The sequence below is a fragment of the Siphateles boraxobius genome, unplaced genomic scaffold (genome assembly GCF_051911475.1).
Source record: "Siphateles boraxobius isolate OS27281-9 unplaced genomic scaffold, OSU_SipBor_1 99, whole genome shotgun sequence".
NCBI classification, from domain to species: domain Eukaryota; kingdom Metazoa; phylum Chordata; class Actinopteri; order Cypriniformes; family Leuciscidae; genus Siphateles; species Siphateles boraxobius.
In genome coordinates this window covers 3,491,215-3,505,626 of record NW_027509229.1, presented here as the reverse complement: position 1 = coordinate 3,505,626, position 14,412 = coordinate 3,491,215, and the positions used below count along the sequence as shown (strand labels likewise).

Genomic DNA, 14,412 nt, shown 5'->3' with positions numbered 1-14,412 from the left:
GTGGTATTTCCAAGCCACTTAAGACCCCAGGTTGTAAAGCAGAATTTTTTTGCTATTGCAGGTACATTTATAATTGTTAATGACATGCAATCATGACCATGCCAAAAAGTATGACTAACAGTATGTGTCCTTCAGGCTTCCCTAACGTGATTGGTGCCATAGACTGCACACACGTCCCCATCAAGGCCCGACCAGGGCCCAATGAAGGGGATTTTGTGAACCGAAAGGGGGTTCACAGTGTAAATGTGCAGGCAAGTTACTATTACAATTTATAATATTCCAGATTAGTAATATATTACATAAAAAAATGAATGTAATCAAAAAGTATGCAGCTGACTGACTAAAATCTCTTAGATGGTGTGTGACTCTATGTTCCATATAACAAATGTGGAAGCAAAATGGCCAGGATCAGTGCATGACTCAAGATTTTTCAGAGAGTCACATTTATGCACATTATTTGAACGTGGTAAGGGAACTTATAAATGTCAAGCTCACAGTATTACACACACTTATGCTGAGCCTAACAAAACTGCATTTTTCCATTATACAGGGAATTTTGACGGGGTCCTGCTTGGTGACCGGGGCTATGCCTGCAGGCAGTACTTCATGACGCCATTCCCTGACCCAAACCCTGGACCACAAACCCGTTACAATGCAGCTCTAGCCAGGACAAGGGCACGCATTGAAATGACCTTTGGGCAACTAAAGGAAAGATTTCAGTGTCTGAAGGGTCTGAGGGTTGCACCTGACAGGGCCTGTGACATAATTGTTGCATGTGCCATATTGCATAACATTGCCACTATCAGAAAGGAGAGGACCCCTGTGGTGGGGGTGCAGCCTGATGATGACCTCCAGCCAGTGGACTTGGACCAACCTAGTGGCAGAGCTGCACGGGACAGAATTGTGGAACACCATTTTTGAATGTGTAGTAAAAGACAAGACAAAAATGCTTAGTTCCTGGAGTTTTATTTAAACAATTCTTTATAAAGAAAAGCCAGCAAGTCATCCTTTGCCTGCAATAAGAGATAGTTATGTAAAGTCAGCAATACTACTATGTGTCAAATGATGTATTAGCACTTACTCTGAAGGTCCTTTTGAAGCAACTCTATCTCTAGTGCAATTTTTCTCTTTTTCAAGTTGTCAAGTTCAATTTCTCCTCTTAATTTGTGTTTTTTCAGGTCAAAATACTCGATTTTTTGTTGAAGATGCCGTTTAAATAGGGAACGGATGTCACCCTGTGTCATTTTGTGAAAGAAAAAGGGTCAAAACATGCCTCATGCAACAAAAGTAAAAAGTAAAAGTACAACACTGTCCACCTCTGTATCAGTTCTTTGTGCAGACTCTTCTGTAGGCCTTTCTGTAGGCCTTTCTGTAGGTGTGGACTCCTGCAACTCATATTGCAGACAGAAAGAATAGGTACAGAAGTATATACAAATTAGTGTAAAATTATTTATGCACTTACAGGTTCTTCCTCCAAAGGACAGTCATCTGAGAGGGTTTCTTCACTGTCCTGTGCAATGGAAATAAATGGGTATTACAAAGTGTTGCACTTTCTTCCCTTTATGCAAGTTAGAAAAAGTACACAACTTACTGCATATGCTTCAGCCACCACTTGCTTGGGAACAGGTAAAAGTGTTGGTGTATTATGTAAAACTGCACAAAAGAGGGGAACAAAAAAAATTGTCATTACAATTAACTACACTGTAAAAAATATAATGTGATCAATAACTCATGGCAATATATTTTATATTAACTAAAAGTTTAGAAGTTTTCACTTTCACAAACGGTTTAAATTACTGTACAAGCCATTTGGATTATACTTCATTTAATGCAGCAACAAATAATTTTACAGTGTACTAAGAGAATTGAAAACTCATTTAGCCTACCAGTAATAAAGGTGTTGCTGCTACTGGTCCCTGGCTTTGGGTCTGAGGAAGAGCTGCCCCCAGGGATGCCCTCCACAATGGGTCGGTTTTCATTCAACCCAAGGGCCAGCTCCTCTGCTGGGGTATATTGTGGTGGTGCAGGACCACCACCTGTTTTTTTTTTTCAGCCTTTTTCTTGGTGGCTGTTATAAACAGACAAACACATTATTTAACAGTGGCTTTTAAAAAGAGGAAAAAATTGGCTTTTTAAAATAAAGACAGTATAAGAATTAAAGGCTACAATTTTGTGTGCAATGGCACATACGTAACAATGGCAAGTAAATTGTAGGGACTGCATAACAAAGCATAGAAAGTATCTATGAAGAGAGAGTGTTAAATAAGAAAAATAATATTATAAAAATAATATTAAGAATGATAAGAGGCGTCTTCTCGCCTCTGCTTTTGAACTGTGTCCGTCTGTATTTTTACCCCGTTGTAGATTTAAATGATCTTTCCTCAAGCAAATATTTTTTAAAATTTTTGATAACTGATGGTTTGGTCATTCTTTTTTTAATTTTACATTGTATATGTTTGTCTATGCATATTGATATTGTGATCTTTGATTCCTGTTTGAACATTATATAATGACACACACACACACACATATATATATATAAGTATGTATAAGTTACAAAATGAATACAGATTTCACTGCCAGTTCACTTCACTGTTCACACACACACAGATCCATTGCAGGCTATATGAGTCCCCTGTTGGTAAGGTAGACATCGGCCAGAGTTTCAGGTCCCCACTTGGCATGTTTCTCTTTTTAAATAAAAAATGCATATTTAAAGTTATATAATGAAAAAAGACCTTAAAAGAAAATTTTGTATGTCATTTTTGTTTCTTCAAAATGACCAGAAACAGTAGTCCCCTCTTGGCCAGTGTAGAGCGATAGTCCCCTGTTAGTAATATAGACGTGTGTGTGTGTGTGTGTGTGTGTGTGTGTGTGTGTGTGTGTGTGTGTGTGTGTGTGTGTGTGTGTGTGTGTGTGTGTGTGTGTGTGTGTGAACCTCGGCTGTGTTCTGGCCCCTCAGACTCTGATCCTGACTCGCCCTCACTCTGGCTGCTGGACTCTTCCTCTTCATTCTCCTCACCTTCTTCTTCCTCAGTGCCAGAGCCTGACGAAACACACACACACACACAATCAACACACATCTAACACAACTCAGAGAAAGAGAGAGAGAGAGAGAGAGATGTACCCAGTGATGATGACTCTGGTGTGATGGTCTCCCTCTCACTGTCACTGATGTCCTGCAGATAAGACAGAAGATCTTTATCCTCCATCTTTCCCTCTCGCACTGCAAATATATATATAAAAAAACAAAATAAATATATATAAATATATATGTTTACAGCATTTTCATGCAACATGCCTGATTTAATCCTGGATTCCCGTGTGTGTGTGTGTGTGTGTGTGTGCGTGTGCGTGTGCGTGTGTGTGTGTGTGCGTGTGTGTTATGGGGGTGAAGAGTCACAGTTCATTGCATCTGAGGGTTGAGGTCACATAGGTGTTCCGGGGGACGTATAGACCACGAACGGCCTATTCGTCACACTGACCGCCTATGTGACCACGAACGGCCTATTCGTCACTCTGACCGCCTATGTGACCACGAACAGCCTATTCGTCCCACTGACCGCCTATGTGACCATGAACAGCCTATTCGTCCCACTGACCGCCTATGTGACCAGGAACGGCCTATTCGTCCCACTGACCGCCCATGTGACCAGGAACACCCTATTCATCCCACTGACCGCCTATGTGACCACGAACAGCCTATTCGTCACACTGACCGCCTATGTGACCAGGAACAGCCTATTCGTCCCACTGACCGCCTATGTGACCACAAACCGCCTATTCGTCCCACTGATCGCCTATGTGACCACGAACAGCCTATTCATCCCCCTGACCGCCTATGTGACCACGAACAGCCTATTCGTCCCCCTGACCGCCTATGTGATCTCGAACAGCCTATTCGTCCCACTGACCTCCTATGTGACCACGGAAGTCCTTTTCGTCCCACTGACCGCCTATTCCTCCCACTGACCGCCAATGTGACCACGAACAGCTAATTCATCCCACTGACTGCCTATGTGACCATGCACGGCCTATTCGTCCCACTAAATGCCCACGTGACCACGAACAGCCTATTCGTCCCACTGACCGCCTATGTAACCACAAACAGCCTATTCATCCCACTGACCGCCTATGTGACCACAAACAGCCTATTCATCCCACTGACCGCCTTAGTGACCATGAATGGCCTATCCGTCCACCGCCAATCTAAGTGACAGCCAGGGGCCCTGGCCACTGACCACAAACAGCCTATTCGTCCCACTGACCACCTATGTGACCAGGAACAGGCTATTCGTCCCACTGACTGCGTATGTGACCAGGAACAGCCTATTTGTCCCACTGACCGCCTATGTGACCACAAACAGCCTATTCATCCCACTGACCGCATATGTGACCACAAACACCCTATTCGTCCCACTGACCACCTATGTGACCAGGAACAGCCTATTCGTCCCACTAACCGCATATGGGCGTTCTGGCGCAATATGGCTGCCGTCGCATCATCCAGGTGGATGCTGCACATTGGTGGTGGTTGAGGAGATTCCCCCTTCTATGTGAAGCGCTTTGAGTGTCCAGAAAAAGCGCTATATAAATGTGATGAATTATATGTGACCACGAACAGCCTATTCATCCCACTGACCATTGATGGCCTGCACCCCAGCAGAATCGGAGCGGCTATTCTGTCGTAGTAATTCTGTCGTAGTAATTCAAAGTCCAAATCACAATCTTTGCTGTCCCAAATTAATTGATATAAGTAGTGTAGAACATTATATAGAAACTGTGTCTATTCCTCGTTTAGTGAGGCCAAACAATAAATCTACTGTAGGATCTAGGAAAAATCTTATTGTAATTGAACCAGAAAATCTCAATATCAGTGAACAAAAACAATTTCTAAAACTAGGTCTTCTAAACATTAGATCGCTCACACCTAAGGCGGTTATTGTAAATGAAATGGTCACAGATAATAGTTTCAATGTATTTTGCCTTAATGAAACCTGGCTTAAACCAAATGAGTATTTCGGTCTAAATGAGTCTACTCCACCAGGATACTGTTATAAGCATGAGCTCCGTCTGATCGGTCGTGGCGGCGGTGTTGCAACAATCTATAGAGATATTCTAAATGTTACTCAGAAAACAGGTCACAGGTTTAATTCTTTTGAAGTACTTGTGCTAAATGTTACGCTCTTAGATGTAAGAAAGAAATCCCTATTATCTCTGGCCTTGGCTACTGTATATAGACCTCCAGGGCCCTATGCTGATTTCCTAAAAGAGTTTGCAGACTTTCTCTCAGATCTATTGGTCAATGTCGATAAAGCAATAATTGTTGGAGATTTTAACATACACGTAGATAACACAAATTACGGGTGACCGACCAGCGCTGGCAGGGTCGGGGGGCCCGGACCCCCTCTGAGACCCACTATTTGTCCAATAACCCACTATATTGGGCAAATGTCCCGTTGACCACCCCACCCCACTCCCAGGCCACGCCCCCATCCCACGGGCCCACTATTTGTCCAATAACCCACTAAATTGGGCAAATGTCCCGTTGACTGTGTCCAATAACCCATTATACGTCCTATCCCACAAAGCCACTATTTGTCCAATAACCCACTATACGTCCCAACCCACAAAGCCACTATTTGTCCAATAACCCACTATACGTCCCATCCCACGAAGCCACTATTTGTCCAATAACCCAATATACGTCCCATCCCACGAAGCGACTATTTGTCCAATAACCCACTATACGTCCCATCCCACAAAGCCACTATTTGTCCAATAACCCACTATACGTCCCATCCAACAAAGCCAATATTTGTCCAATAACCCACGAACCGTCCTATCACACGAAGCCACTATTTGTCCAATAACCCACTATACGTCCCATCCCACGAAGCCACTATTGGTCCAATAACCCACTGTACGTCCCATCCCAGGAAGCCACTATTTGCCCAAAAACCCACTATACGTCCCATCCCAAGAAGCCACTATTTGCCCAATAACCCACTGTACGTCCCCATCCCACAAAGCCACTATTTGTCCAATAACCCACTATATGTCCCATCCCACGAAGCCACTATTTGTCCAATAACCCACTATACGTCCCATCCCACGAAGCCACTATTTGTCCAATAACCCACTATACGTCCCATCCCACGAAGCCACTATTTGTCCAATAACCCACTATACGTCCCATCCCACGAAGCCACTATTTGTCCAATAACCCACTATACGTCCCATCCCACGAAGCCACTATTTGTCCAATAACCCACTATACGACCCATCCCATGAAGCCACTATTTGTCCAATAACCCACTATACGTCCCCATCCCACGAAGCCACTATTTGTCCAATAACACACTACACGTCCCATCGAACGAAGGCACTATTTGTCCAATAACACACTATACGTCCCAAGTCAAGTCATCCTCATTTAAATATCGCGTTTTTAACAATGTAGATTGTTTCAAAGCAGCTTTACAGAGATAAATATATAATTTAAGGTAACAGAGATTGGTTTGGTTTTTATAGTGGCTCTTGAAAAATGTTTTTTCCAGCTAAAGTTAGTTTTGATTGAACCACGAACCACTCTACGTCCCCATCCCATGAAGCCACTATTTGTCCACTAACCCACTATACGTCCCATCCCCCGAAGCCACTATTTGTCCAATAACACACTATCCGTCCGAACTCAAGTCATCCTCATTTAAATATCGCGTTTTTAACAATGTAGATTGTTTCAAAGCAGCTTTACAGAGATAAACATATAATTTAAGGTAACAGAGATTGGTTTGGTTTTATAGTGGCTCTTGAAAAATGTTTTTTCCAGCTAAAGTTAGTTTTGATTGAACCACGAACAACTCTACGTCCCCATCCCATCGAAGCCACTATTTGTCCACTAACCCACTATACGTCCCATCCCACGAAGCCACTATTTATCCATTAACCCATTATACGTCCTATCCCACAAAGCCACTATTTGTCCAATAACCCACTATACGTCCCAACCCACAAAGCCACTATTTGTCCAATAACCCACTATACGTCCCATCCCACGAAGCCACTATTTGTCCAATAACCCAATATACGTCCCATCCCACGAAGCGACTATTTGTCCAATAACCCACTATACGTCCCATCCCACAAAGCCACTATTTGTCCAATAACCCACTATACGTCCCATCCAACAAAGCCAATATTTGTCCAATAACCCACGAACCGTCCTATCACACGAAGCCACTATTTGTCCAATAACCCACTATACGTCCCATCCCACAAAGCCACTATTTGTCCAATAACCCACTATACGTTCCATCCCACGAAGCCACTATTTGTCCAATAACCCACTACACGTCCCATCCCACGAAGCCACTATTTGTCCAATAACCCACTACACGTCCCATCCCACAAAGCCACTATTTGTCCAATAACCCACTTTACGTCCCATCCCACGAACCCACTATTTTTCCAATAACCCACTATACGTCCCCATCCCATGAAGCCACTATTTGTCCAATAACCCACTATACGTCCCATTCCACGAAGCCACTATTTGCCCAATAACCCACTGTACGTCCCCATCCCACGAAGCCACTATTTGCCCAATAACCCACTATACGTCCCATCCCACGAAGCCACTATTTGTCCAATAACCCACTATACGTCCCATCCCACAAAGCCATTATTTTTCCTATAACCCACTATCCGTCCCATCCCACGAAGCCAATATTTGTCCAATAACCCACTATACGTCCCATCCCACGAAGCCACGATTTGTCCAATAACCCACTATACGTCCCATCCGTAGAAGCCACTATTTGTCCAACGGCCATACCACTTTGGTCACGCCCGATCTCGTCTGATCTCGGAAGCTAAGCAGGGTCGGGCCTGGTTAGTACTTGGATGGGAGACCGCCTGGGAATACCAGGTGCTGTAAGCTTTTTTGATTTAAAAAAAAAAAAAAAAAGAGTCCCTGAGCTTCTTCAGAAAGCCTTTAAAAGTCTCTGAGATTCTTCAGAGAGCATGAAAGAGTTTGAGTTTTTTCAAAAGTTCTTCTTAGTTTTCTTCATTAATGGTCTAACCTTTTAAATAGCCCAATTTTGGCTGCTGTTTTCGCTTACGGCCATACCACCTTGGTCACGCCCGATCTCGTCTCATCTCGGAAGCTATGCAGGGTCGGGCCTGGTTAGTACTTGGATGGGAGACTGCCTGGGAATACTGTTGTGGTTTTCAATCTTTCTGAAAAATAACTTCGCAGAGATCTTTGATGCCAGAAATAATTAGACTTTATTTTCGAACGCCGTCCCGTTCCATAGAACGGCGCTCTATCGCTCTCTGGCCCTCTGGCCTTCCAGTGCGCTCCCGAGTATTTTTTGGTTCAGAGTTATATACATACTTCTTCTTCCAAAGAAGGTAACACACCCTATAGATAGTTTTGGGTAAAGGTCTTTTACCATGTGACTTCTCAGAATAGAATTTTCTGCAGCAAACAACATTCCATTCAAGGTCTTTCACATACACAGAGGAAATCCAAAGTCACAGACAGAAGAAATAATTGTGTCCAAATATATAGCAAAATTACTTGTTTTCTAAATAATAAAATCTTCTACAATACCAGGTGCTGTAAGCTTTTTTGATATATATATAAAAAAAAGAGTCCCTGAGCTTCTTCAGAAAGCCTTTAAAAGTCTCTGAGATCCTTCAGAGAGCATGAAAGAGTTTGAGTTTTTTCAAAAGTTCTTCTTAGTTTAAAAAAAAAAAAGACCTACTGAGCTTCTTCAGAAAGCCTTTAAAAGTCTCTGAGATTCTTCAGAGAGCATGAAAGAGTTTGAGTTTTTTCAAAAGTTCTTCTTAGTTTTCTTCATTAATGGTCTAACCTTTTAAATAGCCCAATTTTGGCAGCAGTTTTCTCTTACGGCCATACCACCTTGGTCACGCCCGATCTCGTCTGATCTCCGAAGCTAAGCAGGTTTGGGCCTGGTTAGTACTTGGATGGGAGACCGCCTGTGAATACCAGGTGCTGTAAGCTTTTTTGAAATATATATATAAAAAAAAAGAGTCCCTGAGCTTCTTCAGAAAGCCTTTAAAAGTCTCTGAGATTCTTCAGAGAGCATGAAAGAGTTTGAGTTTTTTCAAAAGTTCTTCTTAGTTTAAAAAATAGACCTACTGAGCATCTTCAGAAAGCCTTTAAAAGTCTCTGAGATTCTTCAGAGAGCATGAAAGAGTTTGAGTTTTTTCAAAAGTTCTTCTTAGTTTAAAAAAAAGACTTACTGAGCTTCTTCAGAAAGCCTTTAAAAGTCTCTGAGATTCTTCAGAGAGCATGAAAGAGTTTGAGTTTTTTCGAAAGTTCTTCTTAGTTTAAAAAAAAGACTTACTGAGCTTCTTCAGAAAGCCTTTAAAAGTCTCTGAGATTCTTCAGAGAGCATGAAAGAGTTTGAGTTTTTTCAAAAGTTCTTTCTTAGTTTTCTTCATTAATTGTCTAACCTTTTAAATAGCCCAATTTTGGCAGCAGTTTTCGCTTACGACCATACCACCTTGGTCACGCCCGATCTCGTCTGATCTGGGAAGCTAACCAGGTGCTGTAAGCTTTTTTGATATATAAAAAAAAAAGAGTCCCTGAGCTTCTTCAGAAAGCGTTTAAAAGTCTCTGAGATTCTTCAGAGAGCATGAAAGAGTTTGAGTTTTTCAAAAGTTCTTCTTAGTTTTCTTCATTAATGGTCTAACCTTTTAAATAGCCCAATTTTGGCAGCAGTTTTCGCTTACGGCCATACCACCTTGGTCACGCCCGATCTCGTCTGATCTCGGAAGCTAAGCAGGGTCGGGCCTGGTTAGTACTTGGATGGGAGACCGCCTGGGAATACCAGGTGCTGTAAGCTTTTTTGATATATAAAAAAAAAGAGTCCCTGAGCTTCTTCAGAAAGCCTTTAAAAGTCTCTGAGATTCTTCAGAGAGCATGAAAGAGTTTGAGTTTTTTCAAAAGTTCTTCTTAGTTTAAAAAATAGACCTACTGAGCATCTTCAGAAAGCCTTTAAAAGTCTCTGAGATTCTTCAGAGAGCATGAAAGAGTTTGAGTTTTTTCAAAAGTTCTTCTTAGTTTAAAAAAAAGACTTACTGAGCTTCTTCAGAAAGCCTTTAAAAGTCTCTGAGATTCTTCAGAGAGCATGAAAGAGTTTGTGTTTTTTCAAAAGTTCTTCTTAGTTTTCTTCATTAATTGTCTAACCTTTTAAATAGCCCAATTTTGGCAGCAGTTTTCGCTTACGGCCATACCACCTTGGTCACGCCCGATCTCGTCTGATCTGGGAAGCTAACCAGGTGCTGTAAGCTTTTTTGATATATATAAAAAAAAGAGTCCCTGAGCTTCTTCAGAAAGCCTTTAAAAGTCTCTGAGATTCTTCAGAGAGCATGAAAGAGTTTGAGTTTTTTCAAAAGTTCTTCTTAGTTTAAAAAAAAGACTTACTGAGCTTCTTCAGAAAGCCTTTAAAAGTCTCTGAGATTCTTCAGACAGCATGAAAGAGTTTGAGTTTTTTCAAAAGTTCTTCTTAGTTTTCTTCATTAATGGTCAAACCTTTTAAATAGCCCAATTTTGGCAGCAGTTTTCTCTTACGGCCATACCACCTAGGTCACGCCCGATCTCGTCTGATCTGGGAAGCTAAGCAGGGTCGGGCCTGGTTAGTACTTGGATGGGAGACCGCCTGTGAATACCAGGTGCTGTAAGCTTTTTTGATATAAAAAAAAAAAGAGTCCCTGAGCTTCTTCAGAAAGCCTTTAAAAGTCTCTGAGATTCTTCAGAGAGCATGAAAGAGTTTGAGTTTTTTCAAAAGTTCTTCTTAGTTTTCTTCATTAATGGTCTAACCTTTTAAATAGCCCAATTTTGGCAGCAGTTTTCGCTTACGGCCATACCACCTTGGTCACGCCCGATCTTCAGAAGCCTTTAAAAGTCTCTGAGATTCTTCAGAGAGCATGAAAGAGTTTGAGTTTTTTCAAAAGTTCTTCTTAGTTTAAAAAAAAAGACTTACTGAGCTTCTTCAGAAAGCCTTTAAAAGTCTCTGAGATTCTTCAGAGAGCATGAAAGAGTTTGAGTTTTTTCAAAAGTTCTTCTTAGTTAAAAAAAAAAGACTTACTGAGCTTCTTCAGAAAGCCTTTAAAAGTCTCTGAGATTCTTCAGAGAGCATGAAAGAGTTTGAGTTTTTTCAAAAGTTCTTCTTAGTTTTCTTCATTAATGGTCTAACCTTTTAAATAGCCCAATTTTGGCAGCAGTTTTCGCTTACGGCCATACCACCTTGGTCACGCCCGATCTCGTCTGATCTCGGAAGCTAAGCAGGGTCGGGCCTGGTTAGTACTTGGATGGGAGACCGCCTGGGAATACCAGGTGCTGTAAGCTTTTTTGATAAAAAAAAAAGAGTCCCTGAGCTTCTTCAGAAAGCCTTTAAAAGTCTAAGATTCTTCAGAGAGCATGAAAGAGTTTGAGTTTTTTCAAAAGTTCTTCTTAGTTTAAAAAAAAAAAAAGACCTACTGAGCTTCTTCAGAAAGCCTTTAAAAGTCTCTGAGATTCTTCAGAGAGCATGAAAGAGTTTGAGTTTTTTCAAAAGTTCTTCTTAGTTTAAAAAAAAAGACTTACTGAGCTTCTTCAGAAAGCCTTTAAAAGTCTCTGAGATTGTTCAGAGAGCATGAAAGAGTTTGAGTTTTTTCAAAAGTTCTTCTTAGTTTTCTTCATTAATGGTCTAACCTTTTAAATAGCCCAATTTTGGCAGCAGTTTTCTCTTACGGCCATACCACCTTGGTCACGCCCGATCTCGTCTGATCTCCGAAGCTAAGCAGGTTTGGGCCTGGTTAGTACTTGGATGGGAGACCGCCTGTGAATACCAGGTGCTGTAAGCTTTTTTGAAATATATATATATATAAAAAAAAGAGTCCCTGAGCTTCTTCAGAAAGCCTTTAAAAGTCTCTGAGATTCTTCAGAGAGCATGAAAGAGTTTGAGTTTTTTCAAAAATTCTTCTTAGTTTAAAAAAAAAGACTTACTGAGCTTCTTCAGAAAGCCTTTAAAAGTATCTGAGATTCTTCAGAGAGCATGAAAGAGTTTGAGTTTTTTCAAAAGTTCTTCTTAGTTTAAAAAAAAGACTTACTGAGCTTCTTCAGAAAGCCTTTAAAAGTCTCTGAGATTCTTCAGAGAGCATGAAAGAGTTTGAGTTTTTTCAAAAGTTCTTCTTAGTTTTCTTCATTAATTGTCTAACCTTTTAAATAGCCCAATTTTGGCAGCAGTTTTCGCTTACGGCCATACCACCTTGGTCACGCCCGATCTCGTCTGATCTGGGAAGCTAACCAGGTGCTGTAAGCTTTTTTGATATATATTAAAAAAAAAAAGAGTCCCTGAGCTTCTTCAGAAAGCCTTTAAAAGTCTCTGAGATTCTTCAGAGAGCATGAAGAGTTTGAGTTTTTTCAAAAGTTCTTCTTAGTTTTCTTCATTAATTGTCTAACCTTTTAAATAGCCCAATTTTGGCAGCAGTTTTCGCTTACGGCCATACCACCTTGGTCACGCCCGATCTCGTCTGATCTGGGAAGCTAACCAGGTGCTGTAAGCTTTTTTGATATATATAAAAAAAAAGAGTCCCTGAGCTTCTTCAGAAAGCCTTTAAAAGTCTCTGAGATTCTTCAGAGAGCATGAAAGAGTTTGAGTTTTTTCAAAAGTTCTTCTTAGTTTTCTTCATTAATGGTCAAACCTTTTAAATAGCCCAATTTTGGCAGCAGTTTTCGCTTACGGCCATACCACCTTGGTCACGCCCGATCTCGTCTGATCTCGGAAGCTAAGCAGGGTCGGGCCTGGTTACTACTTGGATGGGAGACCGCCTGGGAATACCAGGTGCTGTAAGCTTTTTTGATATAAAAAAAAAAGAGTCCCTGAGCTTCTTCAGAAAGCCTTTAACCTGTTAACCGTTTCCAGAGCGTCGGCGCACTGAAGCGGTTTTTTTTTTATTTAGTTCAAATTTACTATCAGATTTAATGTTATACCTTGACAAACTATACATCATTAAAAAGATATAATACTCAAGATTCAGTATTTGACCACTATTGTATTCTGAGAAACTTATAGTGACAGTTATGTCTTAATTTGTGTCAGGAGTTATGAAATGAAAAAATGAGTCGATACCTTTAATATGAATTATGAGCGTCAGCTGGTCCATTCATAAAAAACACTCCAAGCTGTCGTCATGACAGCGATTCGCAAAACATCGTCCCTCAGGGCTTTAGCTCAAAAATGTGCAGACTTGGAGAAATATTGATATATTCTCATAAATTCACATCATATTTCTATAGACAGGAATAATATTTGTTGAATTTATACCCAAATGCGTCGATGTAATCATTATGATCGCTTCTTACTGAGATGTGCTGTGCTTTCAATTCATACCAATAGCCTGAGGGCGCTATATGCACAATAACAGTCCATATATGGATCACGAAGAAGACCCATAGTCATGTGACATTCCAGGACGTCACTGATACAGAAAGTAGCTGACAGAGATCGCTGTCAAGTCAAGTCAAGTCACCTTTATTTATATAGCGCTTTTTACAATACAGATTGTATCAAAGCAGCTTCACAGTGATAACATGAAAATAATATAACAGAGTTTGTTTCTAAAAGAAAATTGAGTCAACGTCCACCTTAAGCAAGGCAGATCAATAATATTATTGAATATTAAATGTCCCCAACTAAGCAAGCCAAAAGCCAAGGCAACAGTGGCAAGGAACCAAAACTCCATCAGGTGACAGAATGGAGAAAAAAACCTTGGGAGAAACCAGACTCAATCGGAGGGCCAGTTCTCCTCTGGCCAACGAAGGAACAGTGCATGATTTATGATTCGGGCAGCATTACAAGTCAGATTGGATCGGAACATTTAGAATATTTATCCATTTCCATCTTTTGGAAGTCCAAGTAATCACGCCGGTGTTGAGACGAGTTGTTGAGGATCAGTGCCGTCCACCATAGAGGGTCCATATCGCCGGTGTTGAGTCGTCTCTTCACAGGCTTTGTGATTGGCGTATCTGAAGTCTCTGTGAAAGGCTGGATACAAACTGGAGCTGACGAACGCCGTTTTTCTCGGGACTCGCGTCCCGAGATAACAGCAGAAAAGCAAAAAGGGAAAATAATTAGCGTAGCTGCTGTTCATAATGATTTCCATAACACGGGCGTAAATGATAAAAAACATGAAGACAGTGATTCTTGCGTCCCAGAGTCACCCCCCTCCGTCCCCCACTCAACTCAGCCCTGCTTACTGACCTCTACATCCCTCCTGCTGCTGAGACCCAACCACAATCTCACAATCTCTCCGCAACCCAACCATACGCGCCGACCCGTTTGACTAAGGCTGTCGAGCCCCACTGTCGTCGTTAATGCAGGTTCAGTGGCAACG

General features: G+C 41.4%; 2 long non-coding RNA genes and 7 other non-coding genes across 9 annotated transcripts; 7 read left to right on the top strand and 2 right to left on the bottom strand.

The window, feature by feature from the left end:
* Window positions 1–950: 950 nt before the first annotated feature.
* Window positions 951–1,219, bottom strand: LOC143733362 (uncharacterized). Its single transcript, XR_013201331.1, has 2 exons — window positions 1,082–1,219; window positions 951–1,013 (listed from the first exon to the last, which is right to left on the bottom strand). It is a non-coding gene; the product is annotated as an uncharacterized LOC143733362 (long non-coding RNA).
* Window positions 1,220–1,230: 11 nt separating this feature from the next.
* Window positions 1,231–2,135, bottom strand: LOC143733361 (uncharacterized). Its single transcript, XR_013201330.1, has 4 exons — window positions 1,887–2,135; window positions 1,592–1,653; window positions 1,463–1,510; window positions 1,231–1,385 (listed from the first exon to the last, which is right to left on the bottom strand). It is a non-coding gene; the product is annotated as an uncharacterized LOC143733361 (long non-coding RNA).
* A 5,688-nt stretch (window positions 2,136–7,823) lies between these two features.
* On the top strand, window positions 7,824–7,942 carry LOC143734757 (5S ribosomal RNA). Its single transcript, XR_013202651.1, has one exon. It is a non-coding gene; the product is annotated as a 5S ribosomal RNA (ribosomal RNA).
* A 970-nt stretch (window positions 7,943–8,912) lies between these two features.
* Window positions 8,913–9,031, top strand: LOC143734784 (5S ribosomal RNA). Its single transcript, XR_013202677.1, has one exon. It is a non-coding gene; the product is annotated as a 5S ribosomal RNA (ribosomal RNA).
* Window positions 9,032–9,759: 728 nt separating this feature from the next.
* On the top strand, window positions 9,760–9,878 carry LOC143733697 (5S ribosomal RNA). Its single transcript, XR_013201617.1, has one exon. It is a non-coding gene; the product is annotated as a 5S ribosomal RNA (ribosomal RNA).
* Window positions 9,879–10,600: 722 nt separating this feature from the next.
* On the top strand, window positions 10,601–10,719 carry LOC143734793 (5S ribosomal RNA). The gene has a single exon (XR_013202685.1). It is a non-coding gene; the product is annotated as a 5S ribosomal RNA (ribosomal RNA).
* Window positions 10,720–11,264: 545 nt separating this feature from the next.
* On the top strand, window positions 11,265–11,383 carry LOC143733695 (5S ribosomal RNA). Its single transcript, XR_013201615.1, has one exon. It is a non-coding gene; the product is annotated as a 5S ribosomal RNA (ribosomal RNA).
* Window positions 11,384–11,761: 378 nt separating this feature from the next.
* On the top strand, window positions 11,762–11,880 carry LOC143734783 (5S ribosomal RNA). The gene has a single exon (XR_013202676.1). It is a non-coding gene; the product is annotated as a 5S ribosomal RNA (ribosomal RNA).
* Window positions 11,881–12,753: 873 nt separating this feature from the next.
* LOC143734339 (5S ribosomal RNA) lies at window positions 12,754–12,872 on the top strand. The gene has a single exon (XR_013202238.1). It is a non-coding gene; the product is annotated as a 5S ribosomal RNA (ribosomal RNA).
* The last annotated feature ends 1,540 nt before the right edge of the window (window positions 12,873–14,412 follow it).